The sequence below is a fragment of the Entelurus aequoreus genome, linkage group LG10, assembly GCF_033978785.1.
Source record: "Entelurus aequoreus isolate RoL-2023_Sb linkage group LG10, RoL_Eaeq_v1.1, whole genome shotgun sequence".
Classification (NCBI taxonomy): Eukaryota; Metazoa; Chordata; class Actinopteri; order Syngnathiformes; family Syngnathidae; genus Entelurus; species Entelurus aequoreus.
The window spans coordinates 29,959,362-29,971,975 of record NC_084740.1 but is presented as its reverse complement, the minus strand read 5'-3'; the positions used below and the strand labels follow the sequence as shown (position 1 = coordinate 29,971,975).

At 40.8% G+C, this 12,614-nt stretch overlaps 1 long non-coding RNA gene across 1 annotated transcript in view; it reads left to right on the top strand.

Moving 5' to 3' along the window:
* The window catches only part of LOC133659346 (uncharacterized), a 30,291-nt gene extending 21,970 nt beyond the window's left edge, over positions 1-8,321 (top strand). The window contains exons 2-3 of the long non-coding RNA XR_009827623.1: positions 7,710-7,991; positions 8,226-8,321. This is a non-coding gene — a long non-coding RNA (uncharacterized LOC133659346). The remainder of the gene's footprint in view (positions 1-7,709; positions 7,992-8,225) is intronic.
* Positions 8,322-12,614: the final 4,293 nt, after the last annotated feature.

Sequence of the window (12,614 nt, the reverse complement as noted above, 5' to 3'; positions counted from 1 at the left end):
GGTGAGAGACTAAGATTCAGTGTGCGCACCTGGACAACAGAGGCAAGGAAAACTCCCTCTAATAAAGGAACCTCGAACAGAACATACATTCAGCGTTGTCTTGGTGACTAAGGAAAGGAAAACTCTGCTATAAGGAAAATACCTTAAACAGAACACATAGTCAATCAGTGAGGGCACCTAAGAGATAGAGTTGACAAACAAACTCCCTCTAAGGTTGAAACTTTCAGCAAACTTGAGACTCAAAAAAAAACCAAAAAAATAAAAAACTTGAGACTCAGTGTGCACACTTTGGCAACAGAGGCAAGGAAGAAACACGTTTGCTGACTGCTGCAAGGATATTGCCGAAACAACTTCCACTTCGTGTTTCAAAGCGATCCTTTTCAATTGTGTATGGTAATTGTGCGTATTTATAGTCATTTTGTTTTTGTGTCGTGTCAGCACACATACAAACTTTTTCAGCTCATAATCTGAGATCTATTTTTCCATTCGGCGCGCAAACACAGTAATACGTTGTAATAATGAGGGCTTGTTCACGCCATCTATTTAACTAACAAGCGAGCGCTGTTTTGTGCCGCGCAGCATCGGCTGCCGTAATTGGGCCGGTGCGTGTAGCATCCTTCACAATTCATAGGGGAAAAAAACAAAAAAATCCTGGATAAACACCTTCAAGCATGCAAAAGCCAACAAAGACACAATGCAAACACAGGCACAAATGAAATGTGTTGACAATCAGACAAAGCAAACAGTGCAAGTTTTTCATATAATAGCCTTGTAAAAATGTGTGCCTGTTGTTTTTTCCCTGCAAATTGTATACAATATTGTCTTGAAAAAGTATTTCCAGTTACAGGAAGTAATGAAAATATCAAAAATTGGGCCAAATATATATAAAAGTAAAGCTACAATTTCCAGAATATATGCTGATTAGCAAAACACCCACCATACTTGGAGGCAAAAATGCAAATATATTAAATCCTTACATTGGCTCCCTGTACATCAGAGAATAGATTTCAAAATCCTCCTGCTCACATATAAATCACTACATGGTCTAGGGCCCAAGTATATCACTGATATGCTCCCACTATATACGCCCTCTAGATCACTAAGATCTTCTGAGACCAATCTGTTAGCGGTTCCAAGAGTAAACTCAAATCAAGGGAGATCATCATTCAGTCACTATGCAACACATAGCTGGAATAAACTTCCTGAAGATGTCAGACTCTCCCCAACTCTCACTACTTTTAAAACTAGACTGAAGACTTTTATGTTCACCTTAGCTTTCAGCTAAATCTTTTAATCTTTTAACTTTTAACGTCTGCACTGTTTTTATTTTTATTGTCTGCATTTTAATTTTGCTTTTATTTTCTTTCATTTCACTTTGTTGTCTGTGAAGCACTTTGAGTCTGCCTTGTGTATGAAAAGCGCTATACAAATAAAGTTGCCTTGCCTTGCCTTGCCTAAACAGCACACGCAATGTGATTTATCAACCCTCATCACCGTTTTGCAAGCAGTGTTTAGCATTTTATTTTGCTCATCTGACAAGTGCCTGCAAACATACGATTGACAGAAAACCATCAGTCACGTGTGTGTCAACATATTTGCATTGTCTGTCAGACTTAAAAAAATATTAGACATAGTGTATTCAGCAACACCCTTTTATAATTTTATAGCTACATGCTGAATGACTTAAGTGGCTGATAAAAGCACATTTTTTTATCCGTTTTGATGTCTGCTGGCGAATTTTTTTTAAATGCCGTCCGTGTTTTCTTTTATAATAAATATTACCATATCTCCATTTTTTGCAGATATGGTAAGAACAAGTGCAGACTTCCTCCCATGAGCACACCTTGGGCGCTGGCTTCCGTTGTAGATGCACTTTGGGCTTTGTCTAAAATGCCCATAAAAAAGTGGTCGATGTGTACTGCAAGCTGTAAAACATAGCGATCGCCACAGGTAGGACCATGATAACAAGAGTGTGCAGTAAATGATCAACTGTTTCTGCCCAAAATACATGCAAAATCCTCATATAAATGAGGCGGTCTGCACCACTTTTGAATTGTACTCACAGTCTTAGTAGATCACACGTAACACGCCCACTAATAATATGTAATCCCCGCTGAATGCACTGTAATTGTCACTAGTTAAAGCCTACTGGACTCTGCGTTATGTTTGTGGTAATGATGGACAGGAGACTTGAGCATACTTGCCAACCTTGAGACCTTCAAATTCGGGAGATTGGGGTTGGGGGGGTTGAGGTGTGGGGGGGTTGAGGTGTTGGGTGGTTGGGGGGGCGGGCTTTGGTGGTACAGGGTGTGTATATTGTAGCCCGGAAGAGTTAGGGATGCAAGGGATTCTGGGTATTTGTTCTGTTGTGTTTATGTTGTGTTACGGTGCGAATGTTCTCCCGAAATGTGTTTGTCATTCTTGTTTGGTGTGGGTTCACAGTGTGGCGCATATTTGCAACAGTGTTAAAGTTGTTTATATCGTCACCCTCAGTGTGACCTGTATGGCTGTTGATCAAGTATGTCTTGCAGTCACTTTCGTGTGTATGCAGAAGCCGCATACAATATGTGACTGGGCCGGCACAATGTTTGTATTGTGAAAAAGCAGACGCGTTGACAGGTTGTAGAGGACGCTAAAGGCAGTGCCATCACGGCACGCCCTTAATATTGTTGTCTGGGTGAAATTCGGGAGAAATTCGGGAGAATGGTTGCCCCGGGAGATTTTCGGGAGGGGCACTGAAACTCGGGAGTCTCCCGGAAAAATCTGGAGGGTTGGCAAGTATGGACTTGAGTGATGTTATGGGCACTGTTTACTTTCTGATGGAATGTGCACCGGTCGATACAGTGAGGCTCTTTACAACACACTACGAAAAATAGTATTTCGATCATGGCAGTACTGAACTGGCGACTGTAATGCCAGTCCAACCTATTCATAGATCATGTCTGAGAAGGGGCGCCATTGAGGACTCAAATAAACCCTTGTTAAAACAAGTGGAATCAAATACATACAGTAACTTGTTATATACCCCTCTTGCTGAATTCCAATGGTTACTTGACACACACAAAAATTACAAATTATACAGGAAAAGAGAACACATTATTATAAAGAACATATCAGGAACAATATGAATACAAAAAATCTCCATGCAAATAGTAATAACAACTCCTTTTTTGTGCATCAGATGAGGTCAGATTTTACAAATTTACAGTCATAACAGCCGGTCAATACGACCATTTCAAAAATAATTAGGGTGGAGAAAGGTTGACTAAACCTCGCCTCCACTCATAGGGAACACAAATATACCTGTTACAAGTCCACACTGTTTTGTAGTCAACACACATAGAATTAGGATGTATTATTTGACCATTTTGAAAGTTTTACTACATTTTCTTCCTTGAAACTCGACTCCCTGTTGGGATCAGGCTAAGCCTGTTTTTTTGTTTTGTTTATGTTTTATTATCAGAGTTATCCAAATCCAACCGAAACATTTTGAACAACACAAACTGAAGGTTTGATCCAAATTAAACTAGAATTGGATTCCGTGATCCCCAATCCGATGAGATTACCTTTAAACAACAGTCCACTAGAGGTCTCTACCCGATACGATATACATCTCAATTTGCAAGCAATAGTCCAATACATTTCAGATACCTCTTCATCAATTGTCGATTCAATTACATATGATTTACATCTTGATCACGATGCATCACGATTCAAATGAATGCAGAGTCCATGTTGCTGTTTCGAATGAGTTATAAGGATTAGTTGCGGTTCCAGCGGCGTGGTACATTTTGCAAATAGTTTTAGTTGTATTAAGATTGAAAGCTGCTCTACTGATGAATGAACAAGTCCACGGTTCAATACAAGCCAGTCAATTTTCGTATACATAGTATTTTCTTAGTATTGCATTCTTTCCCTATTGAAAAGTAACTTTTATTCTGAATACATTGCAAAATGTATCTGCTCACTTAACAGAGGCAATCCACTTTGCACACGTTTAGTAGATCAGCGTTGCATATGCTATCAAGTTTACACACGTTTTAGTACACGCAAACCTTTAGTAAATCAGGCCCTTAGTGTATATTGTTGAATTTAATATTTTGTAGTAGCACACACTTTGACCCTGGTCTACACATCATTAATAGAATCCTTACTAATTTTCAACATGGCTTCCTGGTACAACTCACTTCCAATCAAACATAAAAACTTTCCTTCATAACGAAACAGGCTCGTAAAATAAGTGGATTCCCCCGGACCTCCCCCAGAGATCTCTACACTCAGGCAGTTACCAGGAAAGCCACCTCCATCATTCAGGACCCCTCACATCCACTCATCATCATTCCAGCTGCTACCATTAAGCCGTCGCTTTGAGGTCCCACTTGCCCAGAAAAAACATATACCGTATTTTTCGGATTATGAATCGCAGTTTTTTTCATAGTTTGGGGTGCGACAGATACTCCTGAGCTATTTATGTGTGAAATTATTAACACATTACCGTAAAATATCAAATAATATTATTTATCTCATTCGCGTAAGAGACGAAGCACATGTCCGCAATCATCACACACACATCAGCAATCGTCACAGACGTCAACCAATAAGAATTTGGCGGGGGCGGGTCATGGCAGAAGTGCATTTTGGGTCATGGCATGGTAACTGCTGCTACATCCGTAGCTATTAAAATGGATTATTTCAACATTGGCGGTAACTTATAAAAACTGAGAAGGGCTGAACTAAAATGGCACCGAAAAGGAAATCATATACTGCAGATTACAAGCTGGACGTAGTGAAATATGCAGCAGAGAACGGCGATCGAGCAGCAGAAAGAAAAGAAACGGCGCATACCAGAGGCGACACCGGGGAGGAAGATTTCATCGGATTTAGCGATTAGGAGTGACACATTGTTTGGTAAACGTATAGCATGTTCTATATGTTATAGTTATTTGAATGACTCTTACCATAATATGTTACGTTAACATACCAGGCAAGTTCTCAGTTGTTTATTTATGCGTCATATAACGTACACTTATTCAGCCTGTTGTTCACTATTCTTTATTTATTTTAAATTGCCTTTCAAATGTCTATTCTTGGTGTTGGATTTTATCAAATAAATTTCCCCCAAAAATGCGACTTATACTCCAGTGCGACGTATATATATATATGTTTTTTTCCTTCTTTATTGTGCATTTTCGGTCGGTGCGACGTATACTCCAGAGCGACTTATACACCGAAAAATACGGTATAAAAAAAACCTTTAATTCCCACTGCCATCATCACTTTAAACAAAAAATAAATGAACACTTTTGCATCATCTTTTATATTTTACATGTTGTGTCTATGTTTTTATGATTTTATTTGTTGTCTCTTATTGTTCCGTCCTGTAACCTTGTCTTGTCTTGTCTTAGAGCCTGTCAAAGATACATTTCTGTTTTGTAACAAACAATAAAGGTTTATCTATCTATGCATTCTATTTGTTTTAGTTTCACCTGTTTATTAGCATACCGTATTTTCCGAACTATAAGGCGCACTTCAAATGTTTTTTTCCCTCAAAACTCGACAGTGCGCCTTATAACCCTGTGCGCCTAATGTAAGGAATAAGTTGGGTTGAGCTTACCCACCTCAAAGCTATTTTATTTGGTACATGGTTTAATGATAAGTGTGACCAGTAGATGGCAGTCAAACATAAGATATATGTGTAGACTGCACTATGATGGGTCTCAAGTAAACAACACCAACCTTTTCAAATGTTCCATTGAAAATATAGAACATTACACACGGCGCTCAAAAATCTATCAAAATGTTTTAGTACGACTTTGGTAAACTATGAAGCCGCACCGTTTGAAGGATTGTCGGCACATTAAACATACAAGTATTATTATGGTGTGTGTATAAGATAAGACATATTATCTGGCTTTTTGTTTCACAATATTACGCAAAAGCAAAGTTTCTTACCTTCTGGTACCTGCTGATCTGTATTTTGGATCTGCGTAAATCCTAAAAAATTGTGCGTATCCGCTTTTGTAGTCCGTGCCAACGCCGTAGTCGATAAGCTTCTTCTTTTTCTCTATCTTCTTGGTATGGGACATTCATCCTCCGCTGTTGCCATTTCTATTATAAAGTAGTGTAAAGTTCTTACTTATATCTGTCAGTAAACTCGCCATGAAAGCGCTAAAACATACTGGTGTTGTGAGTTTATATTATTCACCAAATGAACTTTAGTTATTAGAGAGTTCCGGTCGGACGGTTTTTCACAGGACACATTTCCTGTGTTGTTGTTTCCGGATGAGGAGATTCTGCTCCGTTATTCATTTAAGTAAAGTCTGAATGTCATTAAAACAGTTAGCTCCATCTTTTGACACTTCTTCCACTGCCGTCCTTGCACGCTACACTGCGACAACAAAGATGACGGGGAGAAGATGCTGTCAAAGGTGAGCCACGTAAATAAGACCGCCCACAAAATGGCGCATCCGGAGGCGACTGTCAGAATGCGGCTTGAAGATGGTCTGTAAAACATAATCTATGCAACATTTTGACCAAAGAACCACCATTACATGTTATGTAGACCACAAGGAAGTGTTTTACATTTATAAAAAAATAATAATAATATGACTCCTTTAATGTGCCCTATAATCCGGTGCGCCTTTTATATGAAAAAATATCAAAAATAGACCATTCATCGACAGTGCGCCTTATAATCCGGTGCGCCCTATGGTCCGAAAAAATATGGTATCTTCCAAACAGTGTTTTTGTTAAAACAAAAATAAATACTTTTATAGCTACTTGTCCGTGACATAAGATTTCAAATCAATTACATTAATATAATGAAATGCAATTTTGTGATACCATAATATCATGAGGTGATTGTACATTCATTTTCATATATATTCCCTGTTACAAGCAGCCTTCTGAGGGCAGTCGTTACTAGGATGTGGCCCACAAAGAAAAGGAGTTTGACACTTCTGCAGTAGTTTGTTACTTTCCACCTCTATGAATTACCCAGTGGCGATAGGTCACTGGTGTGCGTGCGTGACAAGAAGAAAAGCTCTGATTAACTTGTTCCGAGCACCTAAATCAGGGGTGTCGAACGTGCGGCCCGAGGGCCGGATCAGGCGGTGGGATGAGTTTGCTAAGTATAAAAATTAACCTGAAATTTTTGAATGAAGGAAACCGCTGTTCTAAATGTGTCCACTGGATGTCGCAATAGCAATTCTTCGTATCTTTGTAGATGATGCTACATATGTACAAAAAAAACACATAAGTCGAGGAAAATGATCAAACTACATAAATAACATCCTGTAATTTAATTTTGATATAATTTTGTTATCTTGATAGATTGCAAATTAACACCAATGAGTTGACTGATGAACATTATCACATGATTTATTCAGAAAATATAAATAACGACAAGTAAAAGTTAGAATATTACTAACCACAACATGTAAGTGTAAAAAAAACCCAACAGCATTATAATTTGTACATTTTCAGAATGTGCTTGTTCTATTTCTAAACAAAGAAAACAATCTGAAGTTGTCTTTATTTTTAAGTTATCGTGCCGTGATTTTACCATTCCGGCCCACTTGGGAGTACATTTTTCTCCATGTGGCCCCGGTCTAAAATGAATTTGACACCACTGACCTAAATCTAAATCTCTGCAGCCTGAAAACAAGATGTCTTCTTCCAAACATGCTGTCTTGTATTTGCTTCAATAGGTTCTACTTCAGGGATGTCACCGTCCCGTGTATTCCTACCTCTTTATATTTGCCCACCTCTCTTCCAAGACGAAGGGCCATCCATCATGGAGTACTCTCAGGATTCAGCTTGCTTCTCCAAATCAATGGCTCATTGACTCTCCCCAGCAGCAAACATGGACACACGTCTATCTCGTTGACAGCTACAAAAAAGAAACAGGAATATAAATTGGGCCTGCGCTGTCTGGCTGAGAGGGCGAGTGAGCAGATCATTGACAATCATGACAGAAATCCATCTCTAAGGTTTGTACTTCTATCACCCCTGGTCCACCCACCTAATCCCCACAGCTCTCAAATATATACATGCTTAGAATGGATAATGAGTGCCACTGTAAATACAGAAATTAAAATGTTTAGGTGCTGAGAGGTAAAGGACTGAAGAAAAAAGCTGCAAGTGGCTTTGCTGTGCATCGATTACAAATGTGGAGAGAGCTTAATTGATTCCCACTATGAGATCAACACGATAATCTCTCACAGGTAAGAACGAGGCAGCAGGGACGACAACTTTAACGCCTGCTTTCTTGTGGCGCCAATTCTCCAACTCTGTGGAGATCACATGCTACAAAGACAGATACAGAGGCGCGGGGAGGTTGAAGTACAGAAGAGGTAAAGCGCAAGGAGGCTTTGGTGTCTTGAGTGAAAATCCAGGTGGGCGGGTGGGCTGGTGGCCATACAGCATGCAGGTAGACAGCGCTGTGCAGCAAGCAAATACAAGATGAGTGCACACAAGTCCAGAACCTCTGTGTAATTCAACAAAAGCCAGACTGAAATACTTGTTTCTGCCAGATTATATAAGACTTGACTGTCACAAAAGCTCTCAGCTCTCAAAAGAGCTATTAAAACAGGTCTAAATACGGATCGTATGATTTTTAAAAGTTTGAGGAACAAAGTTACAACGCTGCTGCGGAAGACCACGGGCCGTATTTATCAAGCTTCTTAGAATTACTCCTAAGAAGTCTGCTAAGAGTTGACTTATGAGCAAAGAAATTCTTCGCTGAAAGCTGCACTTAAAAGTTAGTTATCAAGCGTCTTACTCACACTTTCAGCGAAGTGTAGGACTGAATCTTAAGTGTCACACTCAGAGCTGAATTACGACATTACTATGTGCCGTAAACGGAATTTTAGGTGACGTCATTTCTGTGTCCATAGAAATGACCAATCACGGAAGGGAATCCTAAGAATAAAGAAATATCTTAGAAACATTTAAGTGGACAATGGGAGTATATATTTTGACAATAAACTACAAAATAATACAAAACAAACAAACAATATTGGCAATAAATCAAAAGTAAATGTTTCCTTTTCTTTCCAATTCATTAATTAGGCAACTAATTTGAAACTGGTGTGGGTGGCTCTATGTATACTAGCCAACTGCAGCCACACGCAGAAATCAACATGGAATCGAAAATTATAAAAAATCTGTGACAAAAATAATACCCGCTCTGTCTAAGCGATACCGTTTGATCAGCTGCTCGTCATCAAACAAAGCCAGGACATCCTTCCGCTCCCTGAACGTTTGCGCACGTCTCTCTCGCCTCAGTGCCATCCCCCTCTGGCAGCTCCTAACCACTTAGAACACCTCTGAAGGTCTCTTAAATATCGTGTAGAGTAGGAGTGATTCTTAGACTTAAGAAAGTTGATAAATAGCTTTCATTCTTAAGTTTGAGAGTAGGACTAAATTTTGCAAATTCTCAGGACTTAAGTGTAAAATGGCACTCTAAGACGCTTGATAAATACGGCCCCAGGGCTGACTTTGAATGAATGAATGAATGTATTTATTTATTTATTCCGGCAGACATATATAGCAACACTTCATCACTCTTTGTAATTTGACAGACATGCAACGGCACCCACCAAAAAGGGATACAGGAAAAAAAGCAAGAATGCTTATCCATGTCCCGCCCCTAATTTACAATCAACTTATATGTTAGTTATATATGTTGGTTATATAGTCCAAGTTTCAACAGCAGACTTCTGGAGCCTTGTCTGGTGTGTTATGTCCCTTATTCCACAGTGAGTTCTTTTGCACCTGTGTCCCACAGTTGAGATAGTCCAAACAATTAGTCATGTTTTTGATAGTTTCCCAACAACAATTTTATTACCGCAAGGTTGAACACTCTTAGGCTAGAAGTTAAATTTCTCCGCTCACATTGTCCCAGAGTTTCACCCCCCGCTATAGATAACGTTTGAGTCTTGAATGTGGAATTCACCATGTTATGTTTGAATTTCAGGACACCCCTGAGTTCATGTGGACCATCTCTGAGTGAAAACAGACTTTCACTTAGAATTAATCATTCTTATTTTTTAATATATTTTATTAATATTATTATTATTATTATTATGTATTTGTTTATTTTATTTATTTATTTCCCCTACCTCAGGGGGGGACTCGGCGGGGCGGTTGCTGGTTGTTCCATCTCCATCGTTGGGGTCCCTGCGGGTGGGGTGGGTGGTTCCTGTGGCCCCGTGCTGGGTGGTCCTGTGGCGGCCGGCTTGGGTGGGGTGGCCGTGGGCTGGCCTCGCCGCACTCTCCGGGGGGGGGGGGGGGGGGGCGCGTGGGGGCCCGGTTGCCGGTGGGGCGGGGGCGGTCTTCCCGTCCGGTTGCGGGGGGTCTCCGGGGCCCTCGGGCGGGGCGTCCCGCCTTTCTGTCCGTGTGGGGTGTGGTCTCTCGCTGGCTTGGGGTCTGGCTGCCCCCTGCTTTTCTCGTGCCTTGTCCTCTGCCGGGTGAGTCTGTCTGCGGCCTGCTGCTGGCTCTTGTGGGCGGCACGGTGGGCCAGGCTCTGGGGTTCCTGTCGCTGTCCGGCTTGGCTGCGTGGGGGCGGTGGCCCCTGGTTCCCTGGGCACCACACCTACTGTTTGTGGGATGGGCTCTCGGGGAGGCTGGGGCCGTACTCTGGCTCCCGCACACACTGGGAGTCAAATATATTGTACATGCAAATTCACATATACTCATACACATACATACAGACATACATAGGTACCTACGCTCCCACATACATATACAAATAAATACAGTACATATTTACACACTCAAAGTTCGTACATCCACACGCACATTCATTATACAAACATACTGTATACACATACTGTACATATACATTCACTGTAAAAACATACATATACACATACTGTACATATACACTCACTGTACAGACACACACATACACATACTACACATACACATTCACTGTACAAACACACACATACATATACTGTACATATACATTCACTGTACAAACACACATATGCACATACTGTACATATACATTCACTGTTCAAACACACATACTGTATACACATACTGTACATATACATTCGCTGTACACACATATACACATACTGTACATATACATTCACTGTACAAGCACACATATACACATACTGTACATATACAGGTACATATGCACACATACACTCATGCACATAATCACGTTTCATCAAACATATATTAACGTTGTTGCCCTAGGGTAAACTGGGTATAACACATGGCACACTGACAACGCTTAACCTATTGTTACTATAACAATCTACAAGGTTAATGTAGGTTGCTTCTCTTTCTTCCCCTCCATTTTTCTGCATTCTTTCGTATCTCAAGTTATCATTACGTATATGTATTGTTGCATTTGAACAATTGTATTGTTGATAATAAAGGTAAAGTATTGGTATTGTTTATTATCAATAGCAATATTTCTATTGGTATTCATATTGCTCCATTTTTAGTGTAATCATGCTCATTGTCATTTCTGTATTATTTTTTTATTTTCGCTAACTGCTTATTTGCTATTACTTTTACCATCATATTTGTACATGTCGTATTTGCTGATGTTGCTCTGTTGTTGTTGTTGTTGTTGTGTTTGCTGTTGTTGTTTTTGTCTCTCTGTCTAATCCCCCTCTTGTCCCCACAATTCCCCCCTCTGTCTTCCTTTTTCTCTCTTTCTATCCCCTCCTGCTCCGGCCCGGCTGCACCAAATGATAATATAAATACATTTAATAAAGTCAAAATACAAGTAAGGCAACAAGAGAAGTATCCTACACTTCTCTTTTGTAAAGTAAATCTGAACAGCCGATATGGGCATCTACATCTGCTATATGATTTGCCCGAGAAGCTGGGCAGGACATTATAAAAAAATAAAAAAATAAAAAAAATAAAAAAGAATTAATCAAAGCTGCAAAAGGGAACATTAGACAGTTTGTTATGGCGCACGCACAGTCTGCTTCTCCCTCCTCGGCGGGAGCAACTAGAAGCTCCGCTGTGAGCTCGGCAAGACACGCCCCCCGCCCCGTTTGCCGCGCAGACCGTGCCCACGTGCCGCCGCAGCCAGAGGTGATCAACAATCAGCGCACCTGGACCTGATGAGAGGGAGCTGAATAAAGAACCAGTGGATCCAAGGATCCTGGCGGGAACTTAGTTCTCAATGGTGGACCGTAAGCCTACTCTAGCTTGATGCTCTCTGTTTTCTCTCTGCGTTTTCCCTCCGTGCCTGACGTCCTTGTTTGTCCTCCCTCAGTGCCCTCCCGAGTTTTGCCCTTGGTGATTCTTCCATTGTTTTCCCCTGTGGACTTTGGACTGCCTTCCTCGATCCTTGACCCTCGCCCGGACACGGACCTTGTCACTCCTCTCCTGCCCTGGATCACCTGCCTGCCCCACGGACTGCCTTGTTCCTTCGCTCTCATCAACACTTGGTAACACACACTCAGTTAACCTTACACATAGCCACACACACACACACACACACTCACACACACACACACACACACACACACACACACACACACACACACACACACACACACACACACACACACACACACACACACACACACACACACACACACACACACACACACACACACACACACACACAC